Source organism: Mustela nivalis (genome assembly GCF_964662115.1).
Source record: "Mustela nivalis genome assembly, chromosome: 8".
In the NCBI taxonomy this organism is placed as follows: Eukaryota; Metazoa; Chordata; class Mammalia; order Carnivora; family Mustelidae; genus Mustela; species Mustela nivalis.
In genome coordinates this window covers 97,743,772-97,760,163 of record NC_139027.1, presented here as the reverse complement: position 1 = coordinate 97,760,163, position 16,392 = coordinate 97,743,772, and the positions used below count along the sequence as shown (strand labels likewise).

Genomic DNA, 16,392 nt, shown 5'->3' with positions numbered 1-16,392 from the left:
TTCAGATTTTCGTATATCTCAGTGGCCCAGATAGTTTTACTGAGGGGTGGCCCGGAAGAACCACATGTCGTACCAGCCCCAGCCCAAAACGCAAGGGAGCCCACCTAGAAACACTCTGCCTGTTTCTTACCTGCTCCTTCATGGCCCCAAACCACACCGAGGCTGTATTTTGACCAAAGGGCCGATGCAGAAAAGGTACCCACATTAGATGCTGGGATGTCAGCCAAAGAAGACAACTTCCAGTACCCAAATAATGAGTAACACTAGCAAAGGAAACGGACTTCAGAAAGGAGGTCTGGGTAGGTATGTAAGCTCCTCCGCGGCCCCGTCCCCCTCACATGCTCCTCACCTCCCCAGGGGAGACATTCTAAGCGCGCCAACAGAGGTGCGCGTGCACGTACACACACGCATACGCTCGCAGGCAGGCACGTGCGCACACCCACACCCAGGCGCTCACATACGCAAGCGCGCACACAGGCGCACATGTAGATGCATGCGCATGCACACACAGGGGGGCCACCCTACAAGTCCGCTGGCGCCCAACCAGCAGGTATTTGTCATGATCATTTTAATTACCCGGAGTATGGACAATGAGATGATGACGGGGTGGCAGAAGGGTAGCAAGAAAAGAACTTGGAATCTGAATATTTACGGTCTAACTTGGAGAGGACAGCACTTGTAGACACCGGGGCCAGGGAGAAGTAAAGTAAAGTAAAATAAAATAAAATAAAATAAAATAAAACAGAAATGCAGGTGCACGGTCTAAGTGCCAGGCCGAAGCAGGCACGTGGTTCAACAGACAGATGATGAATGAGTGTCCCTGCCCCAAGGTAAGGGCTTCCCAGCCCCACAAAGGTCTCAACCGCTCCTACTCATATGCCCCCTTCCCTCGCTGGAGGCTCCTCCCCTCCACCCTCTCACTTCCCCACCCCCTTTTCTGGCTTCCTGGGACCACCCTCAGATACACCACCTGCCCCAACATCCTGCGTAGGGTCTGCTTTTAGAAGAACCACATTATACACACACCACTAGGGTCAGCAGACTAGCCTCCCACCCACTGGCACAACTGTATGCATTTGTTCCTCCAAAAAGTAGAAGTGTTACCTGTGGATTCACAGTCATTCACACCCTCTCTCCTGGAAGAGAGTGTACCAGAGTTGGGGACTTGGATTTCTATTAGCTGGATGCAAGGTGCCATTAGGCATCCAGGCTCCCAGCTCTAGAATGTGCTGGGGCGGGAAGCCCTTGTCTGGCCCTGGCAGGAAATGTTTCCACCTTATCTAAGAGAGGGAACTTCCTGCCATGGGGCCCCACAGCCTGCAAGTACCTGGTGTGTTTTCAATCCAGGCTTTACAGTTTTGCTCCAAGAGTGTTGTTTGGTGCTTCTTTGTTGCCGTTTGCTGGGACAAAGTTGCTGTCCAGTTACTTTGTGAACTTTCTGTAACTCTTCCACCCTAGAAAAATTCCTACCCTTCCAACTACCATCCCCACCACCTCACCAGCCTCCACCAAGGGAGGAGGAAATCCCTGGGTACTCTAAGATTCCTCAGCTGAAGACATGAAATGTTCATAGCCTGGACTGCCTGTGCCTTGTTCAGTCAACCTCCCAGACAGCCTTCAGGGCTCCCTTCCCTGATCAGTCACATTTGCCCTTTGTGCGTAACTGAAGGAAGTTCCTTGCCTGACCGCATGATGTACGAGCCATTCCCTGTACTCCCTCTGGCACCTCCTGCTTCTGCCATCTATCCCCGCTTACACATTGTCTGTAACTCCCAACAAATCTGGGGATCAGCCCCCATGTCTGACAGAGACTCTAACTCCAGGATCCTCTCCAGAGATGCTTCTGTGCCTCCTCTACCACAACCCTCCTTCAGCCTCCACGGTCAAGTTCTGTCCCCAGCTTCCTGGTCTCCCTCCCTCCTTTTGTGCTAACAGTACCCAATTCAACTAGTCTTCCTAAAACACTGAGTTGGTGAGCTGGCTGCAGGGCCTGGCAGGCCACAGAGCCACCCTGGAACCAGCCACAGGACAGGACCTCAGCTGGCATATGGGGTACATCAACTTGACTTAGCCCAACCTTCCAGAATTTTTTTTCTCCAGCCCAGACTCACTGGACTACCTGGTGTCCCCCCAAAATGGGGGGGGGGCAAAAAGTGTGCAGAACATAGAGATACATCAAAAGATTGCCACCTGAAACCCTGAAAATTATACTGGAGCATTGTCTAGTGGTATCCCTGGGTGGCATCAGATCCTCGAGGGGAGGTAATGTGGTGGTTTTAAGGTAATGTCCCCAAGTTCTGTGATAATCTTTCCCCCAAAGAGTGGAGCTTAATTCCCCTCCCCTAGAGTGCACTGTTCTGAAACACTCACTCCCGGAGGGCAGAACACAGCACAAGTCATAGGATGCCACTTCTGAGATTATGTTGTGAACACAATATGCTTTCATCTGGACGCTCCTCCTTTTCTCTTTCTCTCCTGCCCCCTTTCCCTCCCCCCTCCCTCTCTTTCTCCTTTCCCCTTCCTCTTCCCTTAAGCTCTCCCTCTCCTTCTCCCTCCCGGCTCCCCCTCCCCATCCCTCTCCTTCTCTCATCACTCTTCTCTGGAAATCCAGCTGCCCTGTCTTATGGGTGGATGAGGCACCATCACAAGAACCGAGAGCATCTGCCAATAGCCACCTGAATAAGCTTGGAAAGGGGTCCTTTAGCACCTTCCAGAAACTGCAGATCTGGCTCACAGCCTGATGGCAACCTCTCACAGACTCTGAGCCAGGACCACCCAGCCAAGTGACTTTCAAGTTCCTGACACACAGAAACTGAGATTAAGCATGTTTGCTGTTTTAGATTGCTAAGTTTTGGGGTGATTTTTATACAGCACTAGGTGACTCACTTGTTGACTTACATTTACTGTTAAGGACCAAAGTACAAAGCCAGATGTTAACTTCTGAATATTGACAGATGGCAAATTTTTTTTCTGGCAGAGTAAATAATCTCAAAGATAATGGGTTTATTGTTCTATAAAACTCAACCAGTATTTTTACCATCTTATTCCATCATTCCTTTATCCTCTTGCCATCTCTACCAGTTTTTTTAGATATTTTAAATTAGCTCCATCAGCCTGTTGATTCCCTTATAAATGAGCTAAGTAAATATTTGACACCAAAATACTGGTGAGAGAATTGTTTTAACATTTTTAGAATTATGCTTTGATCTCATGTACTTCTGTGCCTTTGCACTTTTGTTCGTGCTATACCTGCAGACCAGGGCACACTTTCCTGTTCAAACATTGCTTGTCCTGTAAGACACACTTCTGTGTTTCTTCTCTGTGGAAGCTTTCTCTGACCTTCCAAGAAGAAGCCTCTCTCCCTTCCCCATTGTCCTAGTTGGGGTTCTCCAGAGAAACAGAACCAATGGGAAAGTTAGATGGACAGATAGATGGTAGATAGAAAGATAGACAGACAGATGATGGATAGATAAATGATAGATATACAGGTAATAGACAGAGAGGTGATAGATGCATATATACATAGATATATAGATAATACATACATAGCTAAAGAAAGATACATGAATTGATAGAGAGTGAAAGAGGTATATTACAAAGCATTGACTTATGTGACTATGGAAGTGGAAAACTCCCACAACCAGCCATCCGCAAGCTGGAGATCCAGGAAAGCCAGCAGTGTAGTTCAAAGCCCTGAGACCCAGAGAGCCATGGTATAGATTCCAGTCTGAGTCTGATGGCCCAAGAACCAGGAGCAATGAAGGCAGAAGACTGATTCTAGCTCAGAAGTCAGGCAGAGAAAGCAAATTCAACCTTCCTGATTTTGTCCTAACCAACCCTCAATAGACTGAATGATGCCCACCCACAAATTCAAATGCTAATCCTCCCTGGAAACATCCGCATAGACATAAGCAGAATTCATGTTTAACCAGGTATCTGGCATCCTATGGCCCAATTAGGCCAACACATAAGATTAACCTTCACACCCATGTTCCCATTGCACTTTTCTCATGGTGCTACCAGAGAATTTCTCCCGAAAATATGAAAGGTCTCTAGGACCAGCCCCAACTTAGACCTCTTGGCCTTCACTGAGGAAGTGAGGTAGGCTGGGGGAGCCACCTTCTCAGAAGAGGCTGGGGTGGTCTTGGAAACCTTTGAAATAAAAAGTGTCTTTTTTCCAGGAGTTGTCCACATATATGACAAGCCAAAGAGGAAAGACAAAAGCCCAGCCTGTGAGGAAGATGTGGCTGCAAGACTTCAGATGGCATTGTTTGTTGGACAACAAGATGGGGGTGAAGTGCACACCTGCAGAGGCCCAGAAAGGTCAGTGTGAAGGGTGACAGGCAGCGTGCAACCGGAGGTGAGGGGCGACAAGGTGAGGCCAAGCTGCTTCTTAAAGGAATCACTGTGGTTTTGACAATTGCGATTTTTGTGAGGGCATAGAGAATATTTTATCTTTGAATTCACTTCTTCACTCTTAGCACATGATACATAAATGCTTAATAATTAATAAACCTGTAAGTGAATGAATGAACTAAAAGTGGTCATTTAGATAAATTGGAAAAAAAAAGTGTTTGTAAAACATTTCCATCAAATGTCCAGTAGAATATTACTTCTTAGCACCTGTAATGTACATCCTGCCCCTCCGTATTAGCACTATTCCTTTCCTCTTTCTTGTCCTAAAGCTTCCACAAGGCTGCAAGAGTATATATGTATCAACTACTTTTTGCTGCATAACAAACCATCCCTAAGTTTGATGTCTGCATAACTTTCTTTTCGCTGCTATAACACATTACCATATTATTTTTGTAGAATGCAACTTTCTTTTTTTTTAATTTAAAATTCAATTGGCCAATATAGAGTACATCATTAGTTTTTGATGTAGTGTTCAACGATTCATGAGTTGCATATAACACCCAGTGCTGATCACATCATGTGCTCTCCTAATGCCCATCCCCCAGTTACCCCAGCCCCCACCCACCTCCCTTTCCACAACTTTCAGTTTATTTCCTGGAGTCAAGGAGGGGTCTCAGGATTTGTCTCCCTCTTTGATTTCTTCCCATTCAGTTTTCCCTCCCGTCCCCTATGATCCTCTGCACTGTTTCTTACAGTCCATATATGAGTGAAACCATGTGATAGTTGTCTTTCTTTGATTGAGTTATTTCACTGAGAATAATCCCCTCCAGTTCCATCCATGTCGATGGAGATAACAAAGTACCACAAATTTAATGGCATGAAACACCACAGATTTATTCTCTTATAGTTTTGGAAGTCAGAAGTGCAAAATGAGTCTTATAGTACTAAAACCCAGGTGTTAGCAGGTTTGGTTCCTTTTGGACGCTCCAACGGAGAAGCCAGTCCTGCCTCTTTCAGCTTCTAGAAGCTCCTGGTGTTCCTTGGCTTGTGGCTGCAACATTCCAGTCTCTGTTTCTGTCATAGCTCCTTCCCTTCTGTCTGAACTTCCTATGTTCCTCTTATAAGGACCCTGTGATTACATAGCAATGTAATTACACCTAGATAATCTTCCATAATTTCCCTATCTCAAGATTCTTAATTTAATCATATTTACAAAGACCCTTTTCCCTTTATGTAAGTTAACATATTCACTGGTTCTGGGGATTAGGATGTAGACATATTTGGCAGGGAGATGGGGGGAGTGGTGGCTTAGAACAACAGCTATGCACTCTTCCCAGTGTCGGGGTCAAGCTCGGCTGGGCATTTCTCTGACCCCAGCTGGGATCCCTCACTGTCTGCAGTCCTCTGCTGGGTCAGCTGGGGACTGGCTGACCTAGGGTAGCCTGAGCAGATTCCACTCATCTCTGCTACAGTAGCCTCTCACCCTTCAGCAGGCCAGGACGGGCTTGTTTATGTGGGTTCTGAGAGAGGGCAAAAGCTTCCGAGACTTCTTGAGGCTTCATCTCAGAAAGCACTTCACAAGGTCAGCTCAGCTTCCAGAGGAAAGGAAGTGGGTGGAGCTGGGAGGTCATATTGCAAAGGGAGGGTAAGGGATTGCAACAAAGTCTTTAATTCACTGCATATTTATTGATCACCATCCCAGAAGGATGTTAACCTTTCCATTCCACACAGCAGCACCGCACCTTGTACGTACACAGTAATTTTCCCTCCAAGTCCAAGGTAGCCGGGGCAAGGGTCCGGGGCACCACACAGCTGAGTACTGTAGACCCATCTTCAACAGCGACACTGTGTGGCAGGAGAAAGGAATGGCAGCGTGTTCTGGGCAGATGCTAGTCTTTGCCCACTTGGCTGTGGAATGAAGACCCACCCTCCTCCTATTTTTGTCTGTAAGACCCAGGGCGCTGAGGAACAGTTAGTGGCCTTCCTGCCTTCAAGACTTCTAGGCAAACAGGGACACTGAATTTGTAGTGGTTGAAAAATAAATTGCAAGACCATGTTTGCTTCCTGCTTGTCAGAGCAGCTCATCCTGGTTATGTGCACACCTCATAGCTGCTTTCTCCACTGCACACTTTTCTTTTCTGGCAGCTTTTTACCTTGATATACTATCAAACTTAAAGAAATGTAGCGAGAATAATTCAAGGAACTTCTTGTTTTTCTTTACCCAGATTACCAGTTTTACATATTGCTCCATCACTTAATCCATCTCTCTTTCTGTCTCTTTTTCCTAAACTGTTTGAAATTAGGTAAGAGAAACTGTCCTTTGATTCACCCGAGTCCAGTGTGTCATTCGTAAGAACAAGGACAATATTTTTATTCCTAAGATATTATTGTCAAAATCAGAACATTTTACACTGACACAATCCTATTACCTAACGCACAGTCCATATTCAAATTCCATCAATTGTCCCTATAATTTCCTCAACATATTTCTTTAAATCCTTAATGACTAAATACTTAAATTTGGTTTGACAGCATATCATAAGCAATTGAATAACAAGTCAAATCTGTCCACATGTGTCACCTAGCTACACAGATGAGCATTGACTTTGCCAAGTTACGTAGTCAGTTGAAAGAGCTATGGGAGTTCAGTGATTATTCCAGACAATTAACCTGGAGGTTAAGTCAAAGAGAAAGACAGTGAACTGTTTTTGCACTACTGAACCTTTCTGCACCCCTGAAATGCCCTTCCCAAGGGTCTCCCAGGCAACAGGTAAACCTAAGAGAGACACTGTTCCAGAAAATTCTGCCTGTCCATAGCAACCATAGGGCAAAAAGGAACAGAGACAAAGACACACCATGCCAAGAGCACAGGTCTCGTGTGTCACTGCCAATATTTGTTTCAGTATAAAAATAACTTTCCAGCACTGTTCTGCCTCTGTCAAGAGAAAGCCAACAGAGGTGAAGGTGAAGGAGTGGCCACCCTGTGCTTCCAGGACACCTCAGGGGCACCACAGCGGGTTTCCACTTGGGGCAGAAAACATGTTTTTTCTGGCTTGGCCGCCCACAGCAAATCTCATTATTTCCCTTATGAATATGAAGTCATTGTTCAAAATAAAAAAGGGGATAAATGGGGAGGGCTGTATTTAACCAGGATGGTGCTGATAGCAGGTTACATAACCTCTCCCATGACATTCTATCAAAAATAGAGGGAAAATCCATGCATAAAGGTTATCCCCCGAGGGTAATGCATACAGAATGCAGATTGAAATTGTACTGATTCAATGGGAAAACCTGTCAGGCCCAGAGAGTCCCTGTTGTTCAATGTCTTATCTGTTTGTCTTCCTACAGATTCCCTAGTCAAGACATTCTAATTGAAATCCACACTTAAAGAATTGCTGTTTGTAAGATCCAGAATATGGATTGTGACAAATAAGTGGACAGTGCATGGACCCGTTGGTCAACATTTGATAGACTTGGAGACAATGGCATCATTTGTGGGCCCAATTTCTTCAGACATCTTCAGAGTCCCACTGGATTCTGATCATATATAAGAGACACTGCATCTCTAGGTTCTCACTTACAGTCAGGGATCAGTAAGTATTTGTTGACTAAATCCAAAAAGGAAAAAAAAAAAAAGAATACATTTGACCCATGCACTTCTGATATTTCAATCAAAAGATTACTAAATTGCCTTAGGAGTTTACAAGAATTGGATTTGGCCATCTCTAGATTATAAAACCTTAATGAGAAATATAATAGGAATGCACTGAGCAGTTGCAAAAGGAAAAGTACACACAATAACTCCTTCTGGAGATCAAAGAACAAAGTGCTGTGGTTGGTAGAGCAAAGCTGGCCTATTTGCCATACCCAGATTATATACTTTCAGAAAATTGGAATATGTACTTACCATGGTTCTCCAGAGACAGAGAGATTTATTGTATAGGATCAGCTCATATTACGGAAACGAGCAAATCTCAAAACCTGCAGGATGAATCAACATGTTTGAGACCCAAGAAGAGTTAATGTTTCAATATCGCTCCAGTGGCAGGAAAATGTTACTGTCTCAGTTTGAAGACTCTCAGGCAGAAGAATTTCTCTTACTTGAGGAGGGTCAGGTTTTTTGTTCTCTTTGGGCTTTCAACTGCTTAGATGAGGCCCTCCATTATGGAGAGCAATCTGCTTTACTCCTGTGGATTTACATCTTTACATCTGTGAATTTGAATATTAATCTCAACCAAAAATATCCTTATAGAAATACTCAAATCATGTTTGATGAAATATCTGGTGCCCAGTAAAGTTGACATAAAATTAACCATCGTAGAGTAGAACAAAATATTTTTGCTTAATCAAAACCAATCAACTATCAAATATTTAATGAGTACCTACATGTGCCTAACACTTATTGTATGCCAGCAGAGTTAAGAGGTCACATAGGACAGTTTTCTTCACCACAGGTTGCTTATAACCATAGTTGCGAAGGTAATATTTAAATGCCACATTGTGGCTTTCCTGAGTGGGTTTCGGTTTCCAATCTGGGCTCATGAAGACTTTCCTGGGGTTGGGAGGGCCCTTTCTCCTTTTTTCCATCCAAGTACACTGCACCAACTTTTGGTTCTATGCCAAGATTGAACCCGTGATATTTTGCAATTTGTATATGAATCATTTTTGGGAGATGATGGCTCTGTAACTCCTACTTGGTTGCACAATACTTACTATGAGTTTTTCTGCCATCCTTGTGACTGTGGCATCATAACCAAAAGAGAATCTAAATGTTGCATTCCCTTGTGAATCAGAAATTGGTTGTTCGCTCCTATATTCAGAAATGACTTCTTTTGGTGTGGATTTAATGTGCTATTTAATAGAAATCTGAGAAACTGGCATAAAATGTAATGGTACCTCAATTCTCTTCTATTATAAAAAGCTAATCTGTAATTTCAAACACATTGGCATTTTGTCTTTTATTCTTTTCTGAAAAGATGCTGCTTTGCTTTTAACTTTGTGGAGAGTTACTTATGAATGAAGTAGGTCATAGTACAAAAAATGCCATATTATTATCCCATTCAGGGCTAAATCATGCAGAACAATTAAATCAGATCACATACAAGTAACCAGTCTTTCAGGTCCTCAATAATGCATAGAACATTAGTGCTATGAGAAAGCAACATTAACTTGAACATGAACAACATGAACTATCAGAGAAGGTGCTTGTGGGAGGCAGAACTTAAACTGATCTTGCAAAGAAATTCAGAAGTGAAGTTAAGTTCCCTGGGCGAGTTTTTCTAAGAGCCAACTCTAGATTGAGGATCCAAGCACAAGGTTTTCTTGGTTTTGCTTTGTTTTTTGTTTGTTTTGTTTTATGTTATGTTAGCCACCATACAGTACATCATAAATTCTTTTATGTGGTGTTCCATGATTCATTATTTGTGTATGACACCCAGTGCTCATTAGAACATGTGCCCTCCTTAATACACATCACTGGGCTACCCCATCCTCCCACCACCCTCCTCTATGAAACCCACCATTTGCATCAACATGGATGGAACTGGAAGAGATTATCCTAAGTGAAATAAGTCAAGCAGAGAAAGATACTTATCATCTGGTTTCACTCATATGTGGAGCATGGAGGACATTAGGGGAAAGAAGGGAAAACTGAAGGGAGTGAAATCAGAGGGGGAGATGAGCCATGAGAGACTATGGACTCTGAGGATCCAAGTGCAAGTTTATTTGGAAAGTGAGCTGAGAAGCCCAGGTAGGGGAGTAGGAAATTGATTCAAAGAAAGGAAGGCAACAAATAAAGAGTGTCTCATCAGTTAAGATATCATGTGGGCAGCTGGAGCACAGTCATCTTGGGAAGCTCTAGGAGACAGTGTAAACAGTGTAGACACACTTGCTATTGCCCTGAGATGAGAGAGCAGGAGTATTATCACACCCACTCCCTTCAGCCATTGGTTGAGTCCTGCCCTGAGGTGTGAATTCCCTGGCACTTCCAGCCCACCTGTGGGCAGCAGAGCTGTGTCAGGCAGCCAGAGAAAACCCTCCAACAAGGAACTGCTTACACAGGCACCTGGAAGACTGATATGCCCTGAAGTATTAATAGTGAGAGGATATGGGCAATGCAACAAGAGATTCTGCTACAGTGACATTTACAGCATTCAGTCCAATGCACTACTAAATCACAAAGTCCAATTAAATCATAGCACATACAGCAAGCTTCTAAGGATGTGTCAAGTAGAAAAATATATGAAGGGCCCTTGGGTGGCTCAGTTGGTTGAGAATCTGACTCTTGGTTTTGACTTAGGTCATGGAACGGAGCCCCCGCTTTGGGCTTTGCACTAAGTGGGGAGTCTGCTTGAAGATTCCCCCCCCCCGCACCTTCCCCTACTCATGTTCATGCTCTCTCTCAAATAAATAAGTCTTTAAAAAAAAAAGTACATGAAAAGTTTAGAAGCGAAGAAGCAATACCGACTACGTTATCAGAGAGCTCCCTGGAAAAAGTGGGTTTCAAACTGGCATTTGGAGAAAACCCAAGCTGCCTACCACTGCTCACCAGGTCAGAGAGTCTCATGTATTCTTTATTAACCTGGTCAGGCCCCAGGGTCTTCTGCACCAGTTAACAGAGATTTCCTTTAGCTACAGCACGAGATAAAGCCAGTCTTTGCTGAAAAGGGTCAGCACAGACACAAGAGCAGAATGCGGTGTTTTTGAGCTTGTGGGTGAGCACAGCCTCTCCCATCAACCTTCAGATGTCCCTATAAACCTGAACATCCCCCCCCAAAACAGGAGGCCAGGTAGCTGAGGGGTCACCACCTAAGAAAGTTCTTTTGGAGCACTGGGCAGAAGATGACCATATTCCAAAGCCCCAGCTGGGCTGGATCTTTGGGATTCAGCTAACACAGAGCCCAAGGGAATGAGAAATACCTGTAGTATCTGCCCCTCTATGTCCAGCCCCCCAAAGAGTCCCTGCCCCCACCCAAGGAGGAGGAAGCATAGAAAAGGATTTAAAAACCTTGTCCACACTTAAAAGCAAATCAAATCCCCTGAGGTGGGTGGTGTCCGTCCATTACCCACTCAATGGAAGTAGAAACTACAGTTTGGGAGTGTGGGTTTGTGCAGACATGAAGCGGCGGGGTGATTCCAGAATTTCAGCCCATTGTTGTCTGCAAACAAATCCCTTTAAGTTATGCCATCCTGCCTTCTTCACAGCACACTGAGCTCCATGCCTGGAACATGGCCTAGAACCAGGGGAGAACACTTCCCTCTTCATATTTCCCAAATAGGTATGTAGGTAAGGTGATCTATGGGATGGATTCTGCTAGGAGCCAATAATTAAGTGGCCCCAGTAATGATGTCTTTATATCCCTGCTCTGCTCTCAGGAAGTCAGTTGTACAAGGTGATTCAGAAGACAGCACACCGGGAGCCAAGTTCTTGCTTTAGGCTGGCTTGGGCAAAAGCCAGAGCTCTGTTTCAATTAATTTTCTTCTAAAGACAAACTTTATTTACCGCCTAAATCAGAGGTATTTATTGTGAGGAAATAGGCTGGGTGGGTGAAGTCAGGAGCCCTTGTGTTGGCACATCAAGCCTTGATTTACACCTGCTTGTGTGGTCATTCTTGGTCAGGGAGCCAAAGAGCCTGGGCCAGCACAGCCCCCTCTCAGAGCTGCTGGAAGAGTGCCAGCTTGTCATTTAAGCCCATGTGAGTCAACTACTCCTTTGCTTTTGGTGCTAAGCATTCTAACTGACACATTTTTCCATCCTCAGACTTCCTCTCATTCTTTTTTTTTTTTTTTTTTTTTTTTCCTATTTTAAGGCATCGCCTAGCACCTCCTAGCATCTGGAAAGATGAAAATGCAAACATTTCTTTATCAAACACAATTCCTGACCCTTTTCTGCCCCTAATTTAAAAAAAAAAAAGAAAGAAATAAAGAAATGAAGAAATGTCCCAAACCAGGTGCAAATCAAATATTTATACATCAAATCCAATTTTATTAATGCAATTAATAGATGAAAATGTTCAAGTCATATCATGGTGCTTTAGCCAAATTTCTCATTCTGTTGGAGAGGGGTCCTGACACATAACCCTATCCTCACATCTATAGTCTAGAACATTTTATTCCGTGCATTTATTCTTTATACCGCCCTCATTCTTCAAAGGGTTTGTGACATTTTACATCACATACACACACACATGCATACACATCAAAATGGTGAAATATACAAAAACAAAAAATCAGGTTACCTTTCCCAGCATCTCTCCCAAGAAGGTGTAGACAATCAGAACAATGGAAAATGGAAACACAGTTATGTTGGCCACTGAGAATCCTTAATTGCTCTATTAATTGTTAATATGATATTTTAAAATTCAAAAGAGAGTGGCACTTGTGTGGCTCAGTGGATTAAGCCTCTGCCTTCAACTCAGATCATGATCCCAGGGTCCTGGGATCGAGCCCCACATTGGGCTCTCTGCTCAGCAGGGAGCCTGCTTTCCCCCCTCCCTCTCTGCCTGCCTCTCTGCCTACTTGTGATCTCTGTCTGTCAAATGAATGAATAAAATCTTAAACAAAAAAACTCGAAAGAGAGACTTAATGCCACATGAACAAGTATTAGAGATGTGGTAGGGAATTGTGAATCTTCATACAGGACTGATGAGAGGAGAAATCTGAAGGACAGCTTTGAGGAGTAAATGAGTGAGATTTGGCCATGTTGAAAATTGGGCTTGCCCATAACTCTTGAAATTCTAGATCATCCAGACATTGATTTCTTAAAATGTGTGCACAAGAATATAAGCACATGGTGTGTAGGTTTTTTTAAAGAACTGTTTGCAACAGGTAAAGACTGAAATTTCTTATATATCCACCAATATTAAAATGGAAAAACTGTGATATATCCATACAGTGGACCACTTTATAGTGGATGAAATCAACAAGCTAGCTGTATATTTTCAACAAGGATATACATGAGGAAAAAAAAGTGGTGCTAAGGGGGAGGGATGATAGGGAGTTAGTGCTTCATGGGGATAGTTTTGGTTGGAGAAGATTAAAAAGCTCTGGAGACAGTTGGCGGAGATGGTTGCACAAGAAGAATATAGTTAATGCCAATGAACTGTACACTGAAAAATGTCCAAAATTTCTACACTTATGTTTTGTATATTTTACTTCAAAAAAGGACATTGTTAAATGATTTGATATATTTTTTTCTGTATGTTTGAAATACTTCATAATATAAGTACATATAGGCAAACAGAAAGAAAGAAATGAGAATTAAAATAACACTGCTGACCCCACGTAACCTTACAAATATCCTTTGGATAAATAAACATCTTCCAAAAAAATCTATACTTCCAAAGTATAGATTATTGCATCTTGCAGCATTTGTCACTCATGAAGATAAACTCTCTACTACTGATTCTTTCTACCAACCGGAAAAGGACACACTGGTGAAAGCAGAAGTTGGGCTTATGAGACATTGCTCAAAGGGCAGGGGACATGGAGTAGGCAGTCAACCAGATGTACAAGGTGCACACAAGGGCCAATGGAGAAGGGGAGAGGATGAGCCCCCCCAACCCCTGTCCCTTCATATCTGGCCAGTCCTGGGGGTTGTCCTCATCAGAACTGGGAGATTATTAGCAAGTCTTCTTTCAAAGCCCAGGCAAGTTGGGGCCATCAGACATACAGTTGGTTCACTAACCATGAAAGGATCCATCTGATTTATCTTGATTCTGGGGCTTTCATAAGAAAAGTCTCTAAAAATGGAACCATGATGAATTCAAGATGTGCATGGCCATCCCACCTGTAGGAAAAATCTCCCTGATGTTAACTTTCCCCAAATCATACCTTGGAACCTCCAGGTAAACTTGCACAGTGGGCTGTAGAAGGCAGAGAAGACATCACTGCCATCAGGCCACTAGATCTAAAATCTCCAGGCTGAGAGCTGCTGACATCATTCCAGGCACCCGGTCTCATATATTCCTCCCAAACTTTGTTTCAGCACTGTCCACTGAACGTCAAGATTTGCTTTCACCATGGCTGCAGAAAGGAACCATCTGAGTGATTGATTCCCTCCTAAGAAAACAGGCAGAGACGCCCTACACCCTTCCTGATCCTCAGGGTTGACCTGATATCCTTGCTGGGCAGTTTATAGTTTAGAAGAGGGTTGGCAAACTTGTTCTGTAAAGGGAAGATATTAACTGTGTCAGGCTTTGCAAGGATTTTTGTCTCGGTTGCAACTGGTCAACCCTGCTATTGTGGCTTGAAACCTAGGCAAAATATAAGCAAATGGATGTTGCTGTGTTCCAATAAAACTTTTATTTATGGAACACTGAACTTGGAATCTCCTGTAATATTTACATTGCATGTAATATTAATCATTTGATTTTTTTCCCAACCTTGTAAAAATGTAAACATAAAACAGAGGTTATGCAAAAATATGTGGTTGGCCAGATTTGTTTCAGGATTCATAGCTTACGAACTGCTGGTCTAAACACGCAGTTTGTTCACCAAAAATGAAACCACAATATGCCATCACAAATACTATGAACATGTGGGAGCAGCCCCGTAAGGAGGGAAGAGGAAAGCATAAGGGAAGAAATGCAGACTTTCTTGTTAGAAACCATCTAACAGAGAGGTCAGGTTAACTTGTTCTCCCAAGCTGAGCAACGGAAGCTGAAACATCAAACACTAGTCACTACAGTGATCGGCAGGGATGCCTTCTTCTCGGCACCTGTGTTGAGTGCCTCATGAATCCTTTCCATGATCCATGAGGCAGCCGCTGTTCCCCCATTGTTCTGATGATGACACTGTGACACAGAAACAATAAAGAAATTGTCCAAGACCACACAGATGGATGGGTAGACCCAGCACTGGACGTGAGAAGTCTGGTCTCGGCCCCTGCTGTCCCCAGCTCTATGAAGACAGTCTGCAGGACTCTTGCTTAAGGACTTGTTTATGGCACCCTACCTCTACCCAGCATCTCAGAAAGTCCATCCTGTCCTCTTCCCAATGTATTTCTCTACCCCTACTCCATGTCTGTGGGCTTCTCTTTTCTATCTCTAATGTACTCAGTAGAATGCTTAGAGGTCTATGCCCCCGCTGGCATAGGATCAGAAACTGCTGCTATTGTCCACCATCCCTAAGTGGTCATCTCTCTCTCTCTCTCTTTCTCTCTCTCTCACACACACACACACACACACACACACACACACACACACACATGTTCACATGCCTACTTCCTATTAGTGTCTGTGGGTTTATTGTGTGCCTGTGTGTGCCTCTGTGTGTGTACCTATGCTTTTGCATCTGTGTCTGTGTATCATGTGTGCATATCTGTGTGTGTACATCTGTCTAGGTATGTGTTTCTGTATATCTGTGTGTGTATATCTGTAACTGTGTCTATCTGCATGTCTGTCTGCCTGTGTGTGTATCTGTCTGTGTGTCTGTGTGTGTGTGTACCTGTGTGTATACATGCACTGGATCTGGACATCTCTCAGGACTGAGCTCTGGTAGCCCACAAAGTCACCTGCAGGGTAACATGTGCCTTACTGCCTGCTCAGGACCTCACCTCCCCATTCCTGTACCTGTGCTTCCCAGCAGTACCTCTGGCATAAAGCACTCACTCTAATCCAAACACCCCCTCAGAGGCCAGACCCTATGCCTGCCTGGCTCACACATGTCCCACGGTGTCTAGCGCAGGGACCAGCACTGAGACGGCTCCATGGAGGGAGGGCAGCAACTGAGTTGTCTGAACATTGGAGGTCTCAGGTCCACCCCCACAAGACCCTGCCTCTGACCTGTGGTGTACGGAAGGGACTGATTCTGTGATCCTTCTCTTCCTGGGGATATCACACACCTGATCAGAATACTAGAATGTGACTCTGGTTTTTTTGTTGTTGTTGTTGTTTTTTGTTTTTGTTTTTGTTTTCAATAAATCTCCTTGATGCTGGAAACCAAAGTGGATGTGTTGCCCAAGTGCCAGTATTTCTGACCCAGCCTGTCTGCATGAAGTCCCTGGAGGTCTCAGGTGTTCCAAGCTGCTTTCAGAAG

General features: G+C 43.9%; 1 long non-coding RNA gene across 1 annotated transcript; it reads left to right on the top strand.

Moving 5' to 3' along the window:
- The first annotated feature begins 496 nt into the window (after positions 1-496).
- On the top strand, positions 497-14,409 carry LOC309872321. Its single transcript, XR_014315778.1, has 3 exons — positions 497-550; positions 4,182-4,323; positions 14,342-14,409. It is a non-coding gene; the product is annotated as an uncharacterized lncRNA (long non-coding RNA).
- The last annotated feature ends 1,983 nt before the right edge of the window (positions 14,410-16,392 follow it).